The sequence below is a fragment of the Schistocerca americana genome, chromosome 3, assembly GCF_021461395.2.
Source record: "Schistocerca americana isolate TAMUIC-IGC-003095 chromosome 3, iqSchAmer2.1, whole genome shotgun sequence".
Lineage (NCBI taxonomy): Eukaryota > Metazoa > Arthropoda > Insecta > Orthoptera > Acrididae > Schistocerca > Schistocerca americana.
In genome coordinates this window covers 235,574,826-235,588,456 of record NC_060121.1, presented here as the reverse complement: position 1 = coordinate 235,588,456, position 13,631 = coordinate 235,574,826, and positions in this window count along the sequence as shown.

The following is a 13,631-nucleotide window of genomic DNA, read 5'->3' as shown; positions in this document are numbered from 1 at the left end:
GGGACTTGGATATACGTCCTAATCTCCTTCTCTTCTTTTCCTTTATACGTCTCTCCTTTCCCCTTTCACTTGCAGTGGTAAAGAAAAACGTAAATGACAGTTGAAAGTCAATTGCTCTGACTCGATCGTTCATTCGTTCATGACTGTTAAAATGTTTGCCTGCTTTTTACTCAACACTCAATGTACTGTCCTCTGTCATAGAAAAGGTTGAATAGAAATTACTGTTGCCAACAGCGTGTCTCAGTGCATACATTTACATAAAGACAAAACTCACTGGCGTTCACCGTGCAGAAATTAAATCAAAATCCCCTACCAAAATCGTATTGTGCACTGCCCATTAAAGGTTGAAACACTAAAATTACGTAGCAGCTTTATGAAACACACACTGTTAACTGGCAGGTAAAAAAATATCTGAATTACAAAGGAACTTGCGCAGTGGAAATTTCAGGTAAGAAAAGAAAGAAGAAATCGCTCCAGCTCAAATATGCTAAAGTAAAACTAAACTACTGGAAAAAAGACTAGAATGATTTTCTTAATCAAAAAAATAACTTTCTTTACAAAAGTGTTATAAGGCAATTCTTTTACGATTATGCAGATTGAAATGCATTAAACTGAAATGACCTAAACTGATGTGAAGAGGTGAACTGTTCTGTTGCTAGAATCGCTAAGATTATCAGTACGCGCCAGCAAAACTTATGACCTGTAAAACATATCCATAATGCAATTTCATTCTCTCTTTTCCACGAATGCTGCGTCTGTAAGTCCTTCCAACACTTTAACAATTCTTAAAAATTTTCTTCAGCAAAATCGTCCTCCAGTATGCACTACGCTAAATGTTTTGCCAGCTTACTCCACTCGACAACACTCCGCTCTACAACTGAGCCAAAGACACGCACGGTCAGAGATACCACCGTCACTGTCGTAAGTCGACTATTCCACACGACTGCTTCGCTCTTGTAACATGAAATTTTCACTCATTCCGAAACCACCCGCAAATAAATATTCAGTCCACCTACATACGTCCACGTTTTCACCGTGTTTATGTTAAATAAGAGAGCGAACTACGAGGTGGGATGATATTCGAGTGTTCAGGAATCTCATTCTAGAACTAGTGATGGAAAATTGACAATAATATCGAACTTTCTCGCGAATGACAGCGGCGGCGACGAAAGAAATACTCTTCATAACTGGACCCGAAATTGATAATCTACATACTATTATGCATAAATCCATTACTGTTAAAAACAGACTGTTTATGATACTAATATTTCTAGCATCAGCTTCAACTATTCTCTTTAATTTTTGTTAAAGAAATAGTTACAATGAAATGACATTACACCAATTTCATCTTCATATCCACAGACATTCAAAAGCTGAACAGGGAAGATATTAGGGAAATGAAACATTTACGGACATATATTTATTTGAAAGTTTTTACTCTTATTAACTTACCAATTCATATAAGGTTATAGAGTCGTATGTATTACTTGAAATAAATAACAATTTTCCAAGTTACTTTTAAACATAACTTGACTTGTTTCTCCGTGTTATAAAAGTACTTTGTCTAATTCATTTAATTGTAGATATCGCGATAATTTCTTCTGTGGAGGCGCTAAAAACTGTAGCCGTTGCAAAGCAACTTTGCTTTTTATCTCAGTTCTTGTAGCTCTGTTACTATGCATAAATAACGGTGGCCTTTTCTCGTAGAAACTAATTAAAAGGACAACTTCGACCATAGTCCACTTTCTGGCAGCTTTCCTTATTACTTTTTTCCCCCTACACATTACTGACATTCACTTACAGTATACTCGCGGCAATAGTCTCACCTTATCAGACAATGGCGGTCCATGTTTGTAAAACAACTCGTTGTAGTGGCGCAGCAGTTACCTCGCTAGTGTTTCTTTCGTAACGGCGAATTAACGTGGGATCGAGTCTTTCCACTAACAGATTTTTTAACATTTTTAAAATTTCTGTGTGATATGTCTATGATGTCTTTATATCTTATTTGCTACGTAGCATTGTTTAAGTCCAGAACTTTCGAAATAGGCTAAATGCTCGTGCTGTTCGTTTAGGAAGTAAAACGGACAGTTTCTTCGCTCATAAATACGCCAGGGCCACATGTTATGACTCAAAACTGGCAGTTTCGTGGGAATATTTATTCAGTGTGTGAATGACAGCGGTGAAGAATATTACCACGATGTGGCAATGCACCAACTGTGAAATACAGCACAAATCTGGGACGCAATATGGCTGCTCAGCCCTCTCTGAGTACTCCAGCTATCCCGACAGCGCCAGTATAGTCTCTCGTGTCTGAAAGCTTCAGCGAGCAGCCCTCGAGAATAGGAGGTTGCTTTCAACACGTCAACACAAGAGGTCTTAACTAGCAATACGCAACTACGTGATATCTTGTCCCACTCACATGCATTCCGGGCGAACTGTCTCTCGTTGCTGTTTACATGACACGTGTTACTCGCAAAAGCTCTCTGCGGGTGAAAAACTCCCACGTGTGTACGTAACTTAAGACTATCTGATGCGTAAGGTAATGCATACGCCTAATGATCCTACTTTCTTTCTAGCATCAGAGACTTAAATCTTTCTTTACAGTACATTAAAACGTAAGAACAAAATGTTGTTAAATACAGGAAGGAGTATGCCATAAACGCTATAGGATGACAAATTGAATCTGGGAAGGTTCGTTAATGAGTATAGGGTAACCAAAACGATAACGTCTGTTTCCCGTAACTTGGATTTTGACAGCAGCCTCTACACCTCTGACGTTTTAAGGGCGGTGAGTGCGCCGTGTGTTTGAGCTCTTCATGATTTTGGCAGAGGTGAAGCGTCAGAGAAAACACATACTCGTATTTGTCATCCAAGACCAGTTTGACTGGATGTCCATTCGGGAGAGAACATGTCATTGTCAGAGGTGGCAGGTCTGTGTAAAAAACTTTGCACCCTGTATACCTAGAAACCAATTACAATTTCAGTAATGTATTCTTCCCGGCGTACTATACACGCACAGTAAGTAAACTTTCAGTAAGGCTACCATGCCTAGTATTACAATTTAATGGCCAGTGGTGTGTATTAACTAATCAGTGGATAACACTGGAAATTCCAAGAGGCTGTTCGCAAAGGATGTTTACCGAAAGTAGCAACGCCAGTCTGTAACGAAATTCAAGACGATCTCGAGAAGATCCACAATTGGTTTAGCGACCGGTAATTTGTACTGGACATAAATATGGTGAACGTATTCCGCTTAAATGAGCGGAGAGATTACACTACTGGCGGTACGTCAACGGAAACAGTTACGGGTGTAAAATACGAAAATGGTTCAGATGGCTCTGAGCACTATGAGACTCAACATCTGAAGTCATCAGTCCCCTAGACTTAGAACTACTTAAGCCTAACTAACCTAAGGACATCTCACACATCCATGCCCGAGGCAGGATTCGAACCTGCAACCGTAGCAGCAGCGCGTTTCCGGACTGAAGCGCCTAGAACCTCTCGGCCACAGCGGTCTAGCGTAAAATACTAGAGGTGCACAATAATTAATGCAACACATTTCCTTTATCGCCAAGTTTCTGTTGAAAAACTGCGAAATTTATATAGCCTTCAAAATGGCATCTGTAAAGGAGATGCGTTTCATGCAGTGATCAGTCGCTGAGTTTCGTATGGAGCAAAATCAGGACCTCGCAGATATTCATTGCCGCTTGCAGTATGTCTACGGGGACCTGGCAATGAACAAAAGCGTGGTGAGTCGTTGGGCAAAGCTCATGTCATCATCGCAACAAGTTCGCGAGTCGGCAGACTGCATACAGCCGTGACTCCTGTAACGTTGGACGTACGGACCCTGTCATTTTAGGTGATCGACAAATCAACATCAGACACTTCGCTCTGAACTGGACGTCTATATAGGTAGCGCTGACACGCTCGTCCGCCACTTAGGGTACTCAAAGTTGTGTGCCCACTTGGTTCCTCGCCGCATAACAGAGGGCCATAATGTGCATCTGTTTTCCACGATGAAGGATGCACCCTGCCGGAAGCAGTACGTGGATGATTTGGAGGTTACTGTTGCAGTAGGCGTTGACTCCGACTTCGAGCAATGGAGTGGTTCCATGCGGGCATACAGGCACTTCAATAAGGTCGTCGCATTGAACGACGATTATTGTGGAAACTAGGATTTTGTAGCCAAACGAGTGGGGAACAATTTACTGGAATTCTCAATAAAATCGTCTTGCTTGCACAAAGAAAAAGATACATGTTGCATTGCTTACTGAACGACTCTAATGCGAACTGTTTCATGTTATTCTTCAGTGAAGCAATTTCAAAAGAAATAACTTAGCTTTTGAGCTTTCATTTCCTCATATTCCAGGATAAATAACCTCTTAAGAGATGATTCTGATACATTAACTGATTTTACGTTGACTGGATCTAGAACATAGTGGAACTGTACAACCTGCTGACGAAGATTTCCAGAAATGTGTGAAGCCGTTCACGTTTTTCAGTGCCTCTCTCACTCTGCATCGAAATGTTTCCCTACAGCATGTTTAGTACCTCTGCACCGTGCTATTGCGTTGCTCGTCTATTGCATGATTTTACCGGGCGTATAGTTCCATGTAACTAGCAATAAAATATAAAAACATTTGTTTGGGTATTTGTTTAACTGAGCTCTGTAAAAATTTAAATGTTCGATAAAAACGAAAATATGTTTCATGTACCGGTATCATGACAGATGCGCATAATGCGTGAGATATATTGCAGCTTTGCGTCAAACGGACGCACTGCGGCAGAACCATATCCCCTAAATATTAGCACGTGTGATATTCAGTCCAGTGCCAAATTGATTGCGATACACCGACCAGTACAATCATTAACCTCGTATATTAGGATTGGGAGACAGCGAGAGTCCATGAAATATTGCAGCTGTAAACGTCTGATAGGTTTAATTTATTGTACAATGCGAGAGAACGCCTCAAATAGCTGTATCTAAAAAAGTAAATATAGAGCGTCCATAGTTACAGTCCTAATTTAAAAACGCTGTAGAAGGGGAACCACTGCTCAGAATGACGCCAGATTTAAACACATATTATTCACCCAGGGCAAAACGTCAGGGTACAGAAAACGTAACGAAGATTGTCCTAAAAGACGGTGCAGTAAGGCTCTTAACATAAATGGGGTCGGGTACAAACGACAGACGAACTGCAGTACGACAACTATGGTTTGAGTTGCAGATTACTCCATCCGTGCTATTCATTGCGTATGACTGCACAAGTTTGGCTGTCAACAGATGGGTCACTGTCAGTTGGGTAAGCACATCCACCACGTCAACGTCGAACCACATCGGATGGGAAAAATAGGCTTTTAACTGTCCTGAGGCTAAAAACAGTAAAAAAAAAACAATGACATCGGTTTCTAATTGTTTTGAGACTGGTGTCAGGTATGTTCAGTACGCTCTCCGCCACATTCTGCCACAAGGTGCGATCGAGAAATACCACGTTCCACAAATGATCGGAGCGCCACGGAAGTCACGTTCAGTATTGATTACGCAATGCATGACATCAGTTAAGCTACGTTTATAATTGGAGCACTGAACACGATGTCTTTCAGATAATCCCACAGCCAGAAGTCACACGGATTACCTTCTTAATGCAATAATTTACCAAGAGCCGTATGTATTGTAGAAATTTATTTCATGAACTTCTTATGTGCTACCAGTTTCGGCATTACATTGATGCCATCTTCAAGCCCCTGTATAATGAGAGGAACAAATGTACTATTATAAAAAATACAGAATATACGTTAACAATTGACAGGTATCATGTTAACTATGTAAGTGGCTCAAAAGGACATGTTGTATATCATTAAAACTATATGTGACATTAGGGAAAATATGTTTCTGCCTATGTCATGCTGTTGTTAATAGTTTTCACTATTTTACTCGAATATAGCACAATAGATGAACGTATGTATACGCTATTGTTCATAAATCCGTACCACACGGTTGTAATAGGCTATGCAACACAACAATCAAATATACTGCATAAAATCATTTGTCCAGTGGAAGAATTTTTTAAAATAATTAACTAATATAAATAAATAATAGAGGGGCCTGAAGATGGCATCAATATAATGCCGAAATTGGTAGCACATAAGAAGTTTATAAAATAAATTTCTACAATACATACGGCTGTTGGTAAATTATTGCATTAAGAGGTACTTGCCAGCCCTTTTCCCACAGTCCATAATGGATCAACAAAGATCACACGGATTAGGATCAGGTGATCCGAACAGCGAGGCTGTGGGGAAATGACGGTTATAATTCTAGCATTTGCTAAATGCCTCTGCAGCAGACACTTAACTGGCTGTGCCATGTGCAGAAGAGCGCCATCTTGCCTGAAAAATGATCCTACCGAGAAATCCACGCTGTGGAACGATACGCAAAAGACTCTCATAGCGTTTACCAGTGACGGTACAGGTAACAGGACCCGCAGGACTCATCTCCCCGAAAAGATACGGCCCTACGATAAACGATTCAGTTAACCTGCACCTTTTGTAGAATGTAGTGCATGTGGAGTTTTCCGTTTCCCATATCCTGCAGTTCTGCTTACTGACATGTCTTGAAGATGGAAATGGACTTCGTCTGTCCATGGAATGATCCATGGCCATTCATTGTCCATCTCCATGCTAATCTGAAATTCGAGAGTGAACGTCTATCTTGCTGTGAGGTCTGCAGGAAGCAGCCCCTGAAGATGGGTGGTTTTGTACCGAAAGCAGTGCAGGATGTTTAACGGGATTTTATGCACCGTGCTCTCAGGCATGTCCAACGTTCGGACAATTCTCTGTGCACTTCATGTTTGCACTCCGGCGTTCGACCACTCCTACAATACTGTGGTCATATCTTCGACGAACGTTGAATTAAGAAATTTCTTTCCTCTGGCACATTTAACATCAAAAGAACCCGTCTTTCAGAATTTTGTAATCATTTTCTCGAGGATCTTACAAGACATCGGGCCAGTGCCTCTTTCCACGCTTTTTTTTTTCAGAGCTGCTTTCGCACAGTCACAGTTTTTGTAAAAGAATTTTACAAGCAGTGCGCAATCCTTCATAAGAGATAGTCATGTTGGGCGTCACAGGCACATACTGAGGGACAGCGCGTAGCGCGCACCTGTTGGTGTGCATATTCTCAGGCTTACAGCTGCGTGTATTGGTCAGTTTTCCTATTCCGCAACGTCTCCCGCTACGTCAAATTTGACGCCATTCTGATCAGTGGTTCTCATTCCACAGTGTCTTCAAAATGGAAACTTAATCCTGCAAAACTTGTAGATTGGTGGCCATTAAAACTACTACACCGTGACGTATAGGAAATAACGAGATTTTACTTTTTGTCCGCAAGCAATACAGTACGAGGAACAGATGATTAAGTTTGTGAGAACCTGGTGCTATACAGGGTGAAAAATTTAGAAAACTGAGCTCCCACGTCTGAAAAAATAACGACTCCAAACCGGCTGGGCATCGAGTCGAACTACGTTTGGATCAGAGATACAGTTACGACGTTTGATACTGCTTCAGCTCCGTAACAGAGTTCATCAACGAGACTGGTTGGCGTGCCAGTCTCTCAGTAACCCACGACCAGCCGTTATCATTGGTTGAGAAATCTGGAGAACTTCCTGGGACAGAAAAATAGTCGAATACCCCCTGCCAGGAAATCACGGGCTACTTGTGGTCTGGCGTTATTCTGTTGGAAGGAAATATCATAGAGAATTAGAAGCAAGGGAACAACAGACGGACTTATGTCAGAAAAGTACAGTATATATGAAAATAGTAACTGTTCTCGAAAGAACAGATACCATTGATGACCGTGCAGCTTCTCTAGTATAAATGATAGCTAATTGAAACCCTCAGCTCCAGTAAGACCCACATTCCCAACTGTCCACAATCTACCACCGTAATGTACCTCGGTGGCTCACACGGATAGAGCGTCTTCCATGTAAGCAGGAGATCCCAGGTTCGAGTCCCGGTCGGGGCATACATTTTCAGCTTTCCCCATTGGGGTGTATCAACAACACCTGTCAGCAGCTGAGGCTTTATTTTAGAAAAGTAAAGATTGCTCTCCAGATTATGAGTTATGCGAACCTTGGGTTATGTAATCAGTGCCATACCATACGTGCAAGCTGCAAACACGAACATTTCCTGACTTAACATACGTGACGTGGCTGTGCTATCCTCTATAGCCAAGCGAACAGGATGTTTGTTCTCTAGGGCAACTAGTCGCGTGGAGCCATTGAAATCCTGCATGGCGCAAAGTATGAGTCTTCTGAACATATCGATTTAATATTCACGTGACAATCATCGTATCCCGGTCAACGCCAGCAGCAATTTTAAGGACTTCATAGTCCACTAACCTACCGCTGTTGAACAGCTACACCTTGCTGGTATAAGATTCTCCTTCTTTCACGTGTCCTAACATAATCTCATGACAAACAACGAATTTTAAACTGCGAAACCTGAATTGGAGACTCCTTGCGTATTCTCTCCTCGTTTGTAGATGGCGTTACTCCTCTTACACTGTTCGGTTTCACAGAAAAGGTAACCATTTGCATATCCAAGCATGTAGTAAAGAAGAATGTTGTACCTTTGGAATACCTTAAGGACTTTCGCCTGTAGTAATGCCTGTAATAGTAACTTTTCTAGGGTCGTTCGCCGGCCGTGGTGGCCGTGCGGTTCTAGGCGCTTCAGTCTGGAACCGCGTGACTGCTACAGTCGCAGGTTCGAATCCTGCCTCGGGCATGGGTGTGTGTGATGTCCTTAGGTTAGTTAGGTTTAAGTAGTTCTAAGGGACTGATGACCTCAGATGTTAAGTCCCATAGTGCTCAGAGCCATTTGAACCATTTTGAGCGGCGTTCCACAAGTAATGGAAACATTTTTTTCTCGGCCAATTCCGGTTGAAAAATAACAATGAATTTGTTGTGAGACATCGTAGAGTATTCCTACATCAGCCCCTATAGTTTAATGAAGTTCAGATAGGTGGTGGCGCAGTACGTAGTCCTCAAAATGGCGTCCGTAACGGAGGTGCGTTCCAGGCAGAGAGTTGTCATCAAGTTTCTGTTGGTGGAAAACCAGAGTATTGTAGATATTCATAGCAGCTTTCAGAATGTCTAAGGAGATCTGGGTCTGAACAAAAGCGCGATGAATCGTTGGGCGAAGTGTCTGCCATCAAAGCAACAGGGTGGCGCCAACCTGTCCCATCCACGAGTGCCGACCGGCCGCACGCTGCTGTGACTTCTGGAATGTTTGAAAGTGCAGACACTCTCAGTCGAGGTGATCGACGGAACACAAAAAACTCTTTGCTCAACTGGACGTCTGTGTTCGTAGTGCTGGCGTTCTCGTCCACGAGTTGAGGTACGCAAAAGTTTGTGTCATTTAAGTTCTTCGCCGCCAACCAAGGGCAGCGAGGATCCGTCTTTGCGGAATTGCTTGCGCGTTACGAGGCTATTCATGACAATTTTTGGCACACATCCTCACTGACGATGAAAAATTGGTTCATCATTTCGAACCGGTAACAAAATGGTAACCCATGGAGCGGCGGCATTCCACCTCTCGACCGAAGAAAAGTTCAAAGCCCCAAACTCGGCTGGGAAAGTCATGGCGAGGGTCTTCTGGGACTCTGAAGGAGCTATTCCGTTTAATTTCCTCCCTCATGGTGCAGTGATCCTTTCTGAAGTGTATTATGCTACCCTCAGGAAACTGAAGAAACGACTTCAAAATGTTCGTCGCCACTTCTCTATCTCCATGACAGCACAACGTCTGTTTGATGGCTCTAAGCACTATGGGACTTAACATCTGAGGTCATCAGTTCCCTAGACGTAGCACTACTTAAACCTAACTAACCTAAGGACATCATACACATCCATGCCCGAGGCAGGATTCGAACGTGCGATCGTAGCAGCAGCGCGGTTCCAGTGTGAAGCGCCTAGAACTGCTCGTCCACAGCGGCCGGCGGTCTGTTTGATGTCTTCCCTCATTGCACAAGGCTCGACTCTGAAGTGTACTGTGCTCCCCTCAGGAAACCGAAGAAACGATATAAGCATGATCGTCGCCACACAAATGCAAACGAACTTCGCCTTCTGCATGAGAACGCAATGCCTCACACAACTCCGTGCCCCTCAGAGGAGCTCACAAAACCTCACTGCACTCTCCTTCCTCATCCACCCTACAGCCCGGATCTCACATCTTCCGATATCCATCTGTTTCGCCTACTGAAGCATGCATTCCGCGGGAAGCAGTGGATGATGTGGAGGTTATTGATGGAGTAAAACATGGACTCCTTCGTCGACCAGTACAGTGGGGTCATGGGGGCATACAGACCCTGCAATTAAGTTGGCGTGAGGCACTCACATTGAGCGGAGATTATGTTGAAAAATAGCTTTCTGTAACCAAACGATGGGGAAGTAATATGATGTATTGGAATCCTGAATAAAACCAATGGGTTTTCGGAAAAAATGTGTTGCATTACTTATTGAATGCCCACCATAGGTTTTATTATTTACTTTTTAAATTACAGGATTCAGTTTTTGTGTGCTGCAGCCATTTTCTGAAATTATGATAATTAGTCCACAAACGTACGATTTTCTAAAGTGACTAAATGTTTCAAGGTACAATATGGTCATGTGCTAAGGAACAAATGTTCCACTAAAATTTAAAAGTGTTGCAATCGAGGAAATTTTTTCAGTATGTAATTAATAATCTGTCTGTTCCGTTGTTACTCTACTACACACCAAAAATCAGTAAGTGAAATAAAATAAAACAGTGTGTGGAAGAAAATGAAGAAGCACTATCGAAAACGAGTTATAAATTAAATATATTTTGCAACTGAAGCTATTGGAAACAAACAAAGCTTTCCATTATCAAGACGGACAAAATTGTAACAATATTAGAAAAATTAGTTCATTTTCATGTTTTGTGTTAGAAGACCTCCTTTCATCTCAAGGTACAACGCGGTGTTCGACTGAGAGGTATGACTTACCTGTCCACACTACGTCTAACTAGTGTTAAAACTATGTACAGTTTTACACAAAATGAAATTCTGTAACTGAAGAATTAACAATACCTCCCAAATAGCTGGAATATGTTGTACAACACTTAAATGTGTCGAACTAAAAACATTTACAAATTATGCTCAAAAGACAACTTTTTGTCTCACAATAACAGAAACGTTAGAAAATGCCGGAAACTAATTGTAGCTGGTTAAAATGCATATTTCTTCTTGTGATTCTAAAATCGATCACAAGATTGAATATCGACCAGGAAACATGACGTATTCCTACTCAGATTGCCGGCCGGAGTGGCCGAGTGGTTCTAGGCGCTACAGTCTGGAACCGCGTGACCGCTACCGTCGCAGGTTCGAATCCTGCCTCGGGTATGGATGTTTGTGATGTCCTTAGGTTAGTTAGGTTTAAGTAGTTCTAAGTTCTAGGGGACTGATGACCTCAGAAGTTAAGTCCCATGGTCCTCAGAGCCATTTGAACCTATTCAGATTGTCCTCCAGATACAACTCTCTCTCCTACCATTCATGCCAGTTACACTTTTGGTGCATGTTGTCTTCATGTTCTGTAATTTTAATGGCCAGCAGAGTGTAAATAAAATCTTGATACTGCGATTGCGAAACACTCTTGAATTGGAGAATAGTAATCAGGATATGCAATAAGAAGCAGTGACTTCAAAAAACCTATTAAACGAAAATTTGGCTCATAAAGTAAGTTTTTGGTACATAGGTTTAAAATTCCGAAAAAAAAAGAATCACTGCGCCAGGCTGCCTTTACATTGTCCTGAGAACCCGTGTCCCACTTTGCATTTAGAAAAGCGGGACGCGACGGCCGCATTAGCGGTGGGGAGGGGCGGGAGCGTGTCGATGCGGGCCCCGATGGGCGCAGTTTATCGGATCAATGCATTAGTATTGGTTTCCTCGTTTTCGTTCCACTGGGCTGCGTATAAATCAGAGCGGGCGCACAATGGAGCCTCGATGCGGTTAGGACGTCATTTTGGATGTCTGGTTTAATCTGCCAGATGGGAAATGCCCTTTCGCTGTTGCCTCTCTGTTCTTTTTTCTCTGGTCCGCCGTGTGCCTCATCCGCGTGCAGCGGGTATGACCGAATGATCACATTACACGCGATATTTGTTCTGTGGTTTGCCTTCCGATTCGGGCTGCTGGCTGGTCGCCCATCAGGCCGACAGAAGAAGCGATGCACTGTGCGGGAGCATAGAGAGCTTGTGGTCATTCGAATCCCCGGAGGGCAGTAATATGTACCAGTCTACGTTCAGCTAGGCAGCGTATAGCACATCCCACAGTTCTTGTTTTAGTGTCAACAAAGGAAGATGTACCACACGAAAATTCGGAATATTTTTTAAAAATACAGAGTGTAAAAATTAGAAGAGCAGATATTTTTTTATTCGTACCTCGTTATGTACACACGTCGGTGTACTGCCTTTTTTTCCTCTGTGTCGAACAGTCTTCCTATAAATATGTCACTTGTCACAAGCCTTACGACTTAATGTTTTTGACCGAGCGAGGTGGTGCAGTGGTTAGCATACTGGACTCGCATTCGGGAGGACGACGGTTCAATCCCGTCTCCGGCCATCCTGATTTAGGTTTTCCGTGATTTCCCTAAATCGCTTCAGGCAAATGCCGGGATGGTTCCTTTGAAAGGGCATGGCCGATTTCCTTCCCCATCCTTCCCTCACCCGAGCTTGCGCTCCGTCTCTAATGACCTCGTTGTCGACGGGACGTTAAACACTAATATCCTCCTCCACTTAATGTTTTTGCTTGGTCGCACTGCACCACAAATCGGACTACGCCTAACAGTATAGGCTAACCACTTTGCGTCGACTCGCCCACACCTGACACTGCTCAGGGGTAAGCACGCAATGATGGTTTGCCCTTCTCAATGGACTTGGAGATACTAACCACCCTAAAAACATATGACTGATAATGGCTATAATTATTAGTCTGCAAATCACGTAAATAATAATGTAATATTATTGATACACACCGTCCCCAGTCACCAGTAGAAGTATCTGCGCTTCTACCTGTTAAAACCTGCATGATCAATTGTGCAGAAAACTGTATCATTGTTAGACATGTTCCTCCTTATACTCAACTCTTGTTCGTCGATCAAAAAGACACGTTTGGGAGTCTGTCCCACCGATCATGTGGAATGTGGAGTATCCCTTCACCAGAATAGAACTGCTTGACATTTTGACCACCTAAAATTGAAAATCCAGTTAGGACAGCAAAGTACCAAATTTTACCTATTTTGCTTGTATATTAAAACATACAATGTCTTTCCAAAAAGTTTCCAGACTGATTTTATTCCTCGCTTAATAGCCAAATCAGTGCAGTAACTACGATGGCAGCTTGAATTAACAGCTGTAAAAAACAGAAGTTAAACATTTGATCAGTCAATTTTGAGCAGGCAGTGTTAGGAAGTAGACATGTGGCCCAAGTGTGTCAACGTTCCTGTGTCACAAATTGCAATGGGGCAACATCCCTAAATCAAGTATTCAATACACTCTTCAGAATGATTCGAAGAAGATAAAAGATCGTGCAAAATTGGCCCCGCACACATTGATTTCCGAAC